We start from the raw sequence: 6,063 nt of genomic DNA, 5'->3' as shown, positions 1-6,063 counted from the left end.
GATGGAGGGAATGGGAGAGTGACAGAGCTGAGGACAGACCTGCACTGTTTGGACAGAAGGTGTGAGGTGGAGGCCTGAAGGGTCCCACTAACTCTGCCTTATCCCACATATACATGTCCTAATCCTGATTTACTCTGCCACATGTAGCAGGCTTACACCTCATCACAGCCCTGCCTCGCTATGAAGATCTGTCTCCTTCACTCTCTCTAAACAAACACACACAGAGTGAAGATACAGTTAACCTTTATGATGGCCATATGTAATTAGGCCTATGACAAAAATGTTTGGATGGTTTGTGGATTGCTGTCTAATCCTGGATCAATGAGATTAGGCACAACTGGCTAAACATTAATGATAATATTTAAAAGATTTGAGTTGGCTAATGAGAAGAAAGAGAAAATCATGTAACTTTATAGGGTTATTCAACCCATGTGCACAAAGAAACTAGGGTTTTGATATTTACAGATAGTTTTGGTTTCATTTGTCCAGATTCTGTGATTGATTCTTGCCTCCACATCAATACAAGGGAGGTGTATGGAACTTAAAAAAATAAAAAATAAAAATCTCTTTACAGAATCAGTCTGTTCCACACTGGATAAATAGAATCTCTCATTAGTTATTTGACAATAACTGGGTGGGTGAAACCCATTCTTTAACATAAGGTAAAGAGTTGCAAGTTTATTAACCTGGCATAAGGCTGTGACATTTTTAACTACTAATTAACATTAACATCAAAATTAACATTGAAATTAAATACAGCACCATTGTTTTAATTTTATTATTTACACCATGTGCTTTTGCAAAGCCCTCTGCAAACACAGTATTGATCCAGTGCTCCTGAGCGTGTATACAGTTTCTTTTTGGTCTTTTACAAATGATGTGTTTGAATGAAAAACCACCTATGTATAAAAGTGCAGCAAGTTTTGAGATGGACCTTTGTTGCACGTCATCCTCAATCTTGCTCGGTCTCTTTCCCCTGATTTCCTGTCAGCTCCTTGTTTAGATTAGCATAAAGATGAGGGGAGAATAGGGAAAACACAAATCTCTACATTTGCATTATTTTGACCCCATCAGCTTGAAACATCAGTGGGCCTGCGTTCTTCTCCCTTCTGATTGAATTCAAAGATAAGTGAAACAGAAATCCAATGTAAGATGTTTTTCACTGTTCATTAAGATCTAATACAGTCAGGCACATGTTTAAGATTGAACTCCCCCTTCCCCTGGCTGCCTCTATAATCTCAGTTATCTAATCCATCACTTGAACTGTTGAGGCTCAAACTGCCCTTTAAAGTCTAGTTTGGATTTTATGTTGCTGCAGGATTACACATTTCATACCTCTCGAACTATTAACTGCTCTTTTGCTGATTTTCCTCCCAGACCACACTCCTGACTGACTCTGTTGTCTGTGTGCGAGAGTGTTTACTGAAGTTGTCCACACGTGGGGTCTCACTGTGAAGGATTTATCAGGCTAGTCATGGGATTAGCACTAATTCTGCCCCTGAAACTAGTGTCAGATTAACAGATACCCATGGCTTTATAAACTGTCTGTAATACAGACATAATCTGTCAGTACCCCTGTTGTTACCTCACCCATCAGCAAGGCTCAACGGTCTATCCCCACACTCGTCATGAATAGTCACGCTTATCGCGATCATGTCGTTTCATCTATGGCAGTGGTAGAACCCAAACAATTTGAGAACATGACAGTTATATTGGTGGAAAAAGTTCACCCACAGCATGTTTCATAAAAACACGTTATAAGAAATTCAGATCACATGGCTGCTGAAATGAACAATCTTTTTTATGGTTCATGTACAGCAACAGTCTATGGTAAATTGCCAGGTCACTTTAACTGTAAATACTTGATATATATTTTGGGGAAAACAGCACAACACTGACACATGCAAAGACAAATAAAGTATTAGACGACTTTAATCTTAAAGCAAACAAACAAAGAGATGAACAGAGATATAAAATCACGGGGTGGCAGCAGACAGAGCGACAGAGACGGAGGTCAGGGAGGATGAAGAGGAGGAAGAGAGGGATGAACGGATTACAGTGGTCGATACTTTGGCTCCTTTCCCAGACTGAGAGATGACACTAAATCTGTTAATTCTTTCCCCCTCCCAACCCCTCCCTATTTCTTCACATGCACTTGTTGCTTTGATTCTCCTGCAGGATTATGATGTTTTATTTTGACAAACTCTTCAATTTTTTACTCTCTCATTTAAAGTAGGAATTTACTGGTTCTTCAGAATTAGGACGTTATTCACAGGGCAATCTGATTAATGCTAGATTAATGTGGCAGAAAAATGCACAAAGAAATTTGATGTCGCACTCATACGTGTGTAGTGTGTACTCTCGTTGCTTGTATATGTTCAGGTGTGTATGCCGTTAATAATAGAGTGTGTGTGTATTAATGAATTACATGTATAACTGCGACTGTTTCTTGGGGCTACAGCAGTAATGTCTGTGGAACTGGGTTATTATTATCACTGTTAATTATATTTATATATATATATTTATATCACAATCTGCCCCTCTGTGTGTCTCCGTGTTTTATTTTGTCATCACTGTGTTTTTGATTTACTTCCTGTTTTTGTGTTTTTTTTATTCTGATTGCCTGCACTGCCCCGATTAGTTTCACCCTATTTTCCTGTCATGTGAATAGAGTGCTGCAGGGATGATGTATTTTTGTCTCACATCCCAGAAGCGTCACCCTTTGACAAAGCTCAAAACACAGAATGTCAGTGTGCCCTTAAAGTGCGTTTTTACCATTGCTTCTTATTTGCATATATACAGATGACAAAAACTGTAACTCAGCACCACATCATCAGATATTTATATTATATTGTATTATATTGAACTAATTTTAGTCTTGGTCATAGCGCCACCTTCTAAGAACCGGAACTGTCAAATTTTCACTTTATCATATTCTCCCAGTGGTTTCAATGGAAAAGTCTGGTAGTAATAGTCTCAATACCAAGATGATTTGCTGGAGAGAAGCTTTATATTTTTATTACCATTATGATTTTGACCATTTTCTTGCCACAAAGGTGGCTGTGGCTAAGGGAAGGTCGGTGGTTTGATCCCATCTGCATGTGTCCTTGGTGATAACCTGTACAGTGAAGTGCTTTAAGTGGTCATCAAGACCATCAAGCTTTATTAATACATTTACCATTTACAAAACAGGAAGCTGTTGCCAAGTGGCCTCACATGCTTGAAAGCTCACTACATTTAGTGCACACTTCAGGCAGCCCAAAATATGCAATTTGATGAATTTGTTTTGCTTCATAGATTTGTCAGAGTCTGCAGCCTTTTTCTAAAGTTTTGTCTCCTGTAGTTTCAGTTCATTGGTGTTTACTGCAGCTATAGACTTCAAGTTTCTTTAGCTCGACATCTATGCTCTGTGGTTTTGTTTTGAGGCCCTGTCACTTCTATTGTTCAATATAAACATCCAAACATCCTACTAATCACCAAACATCTGCTCAGCAATCACTCACACTGTCCTGCTTTAATACATCGTTCTGAACTGCAGTTTTTTGCCATTCAATTAGAAATGCTGTGGAGCTCAGTCCCACAAACCAATTTTTTAAATACATGAATGCTACACCAGCTTCTAACAGTAATTACTTGACACAGTCAGTGTCTATAATCCTGGTTAGCTGTAACCTGTAGCTGCACAGGTGTAAGTACATGTTACTGTTTGAGCCACTCAGTTTAACAAACAGGGCCACAAAGAGACTCAAAAGCCACTGCCCCCTGTCACCGTTAAGTGAGACAGTTTCCATGACGACCCAGCCGAACAGCTCACTTATGACCTTTGTCACCATGGTTGTAATTGCATTAAATTACCCTGCATCTTTTCATTGTCTAGTTTCATGAGTCATTTCCCGTGTAACTGCTGTGGCACCAATATGATCCAGCAGGCCTGCTGCGAGGAGCCACATCCAAATAGGCTTTCACAGCTTGTCCATACTCTGATAGCACTTTCTGACAGCATGGAGGATGGCGTTTAACACCCTCATTCAGGGTGAAATAGGTAATTTACAGATCTACTGTAAATTTGAATTTGAAAACAGGAACTGATGGTTGCACAAGTCACAGCGGCCCTTTCTCGCTCGCTCCCCCAGCTCAGAGGGAGGAGGATTTGGATTTTAAAGGGGTATTGTGTGAGCGCAGTCGTGCACATTTTTCTGGACTGCCTGCATCCTTTTATTTTCACGCATTTTTCTCCTCTACCCACACATGTTCTCTCCCAGGCTCCTCTCTTCCCTCGGCCTTTATGTGATCATGTTGCTTGGTAACAGCAGAAGAATGACGAGAAAGTGTGGGATGTGTTCGGGTGCTCCCTGTGTGATGTGATGTGTCTTCACATCAGCAGTACAGAAATACGGAAGAGCGTGACCAAGCTAAGAGCAGAATGAAACTTATTGTAACATTTTTCTGTTTAAGTTTCAGGTGTGAGGATGCAGAAGAATCATTGTCCTCATTAGTTGAATTCAGTACAGTACAACTCCATTTTCTGTTTGTGTTAATAGAGAATAATAAAATAATGCTGGGGAAGCTTGGCCATAATGATCTTTCTTCCTTTAAGTACATTTGTTGAGGTGCACCAGAGCACCAGAACATACTTTGCATTGGGGCACAACCTGATATGAAGGTAGTGCCACTTCAAGCTTATTTGAGCAGAAAAAAAGCTAAAAAGTTGCTTTATCGTTCTTGGACAATTTATTTGACAATCTGCATATTAAAAATCTCAAAGCTCCATCTTCTGCAGCTGCTTTTCACAATTCATCAATAACAGTGGGCACATTCATTTCAAAGGAATATTATTACATGAGAGGAGTCACTGCTGTAGATTCCACATTACATTCGAGGCGGAGTGGGAGTAGAAGTTCAAACCCAACACTGATGTTATATCTCACTGTGTTGTCATGAAGTCATTGTTGCAAAGCCTGCCAATGCACAGCCTCTAATCTCTCCATAAATCAAAGCACAAGATGTTAAATGGCTCCAGGAACGACTCAGCCTGGAGTGACTGGGCCGAGAGGGATATTAAATCATCTCTTATTTGGAAAAAAGCAGCGATTAATTTAAAGTGATATAGAAGCTGCATGATTCATTAGATCAATTTGAGTTCATACATAAAGTAACATCTGGGGAAAAAGTGTCTGTGGACGGGATGCATTTATAAAATGTGCAAAACACATGTGTAATTAAGTGATCACAGCAATTACTGTGAACTGAAAATCCTCTATAGTGTTTCCCCAGAGGCTGTCGGCTCAGTAATAGTCACTGAAAAACAGCCTGTCTCTGATTTCAGCAAACAGCAGCGTTCGCTCGCTTTATTATTACTCGAATCTGAGTCATTACAGCATCTTTGGAAAAAAGGTCACGGCACGGTTGCTAATGACAACCTGCAAGACTGCTGCTCTACTCCAATCATGCCTGTGTGTGTGTGTGTGTGTGTGTGTGTGTGTGAAGACCGGAGGCTGTCTGATTTGTGGGAATCAGTCGCCCCCTGCTGTTTCACAAATTTTTTGACTTGTGAATATATGCGGTTGCCATGTCAACCGGAGGGGGCATTTCTGGAGTCAGGAAGTACATTCAGCATCCACCTGTTTCCTCTGAAATCAAGTCACTCAGTCAGATGCACATCACTGTAAAATGACACTGGTTTAACTGGTCTGGGTGGTAAACTAAGAGATGATTTGATTTACTAGTAATAGTTATAATATATGCAGTGAACGGGCATTCAGTTTCAACTGTATTAATATTCAGACTGCAATACATTTTTGTGATCCAGTGGAATTCGGCTCAAAACACACACCTCTCACCTCCAGCTTACAGTAGAGCTGTGACAAGAGGGGATTAATACATTTTTAAGTGACAGGAAATGAAAACAAATCTAGGTTGAAATACTAAAACAAATAAAAAATACTTTTACTTATTTTTGTTAAACAAAAAAGCCCAAACATTTTTTTCTATCTTCTCAAATTAGATCATTTTAAGCTTATCTTTGTCGTACATGACGGTAAACACATCTGTTAGTCAAAAAAA

The sequence above is a fragment of the Paralichthys olivaceus genome, chromosome 3, assembly GCF_024713975.1.
Source record: "Paralichthys olivaceus isolate ysfri-2021 chromosome 3, ASM2471397v2, whole genome shotgun sequence".
Lineage (NCBI taxonomy): Eukaryota > Metazoa > Chordata > Actinopteri > Pleuronectiformes > Paralichthyidae > Paralichthys > Paralichthys olivaceus.
Note: the sequence above shows the minus strand (reverse complement) of the source record.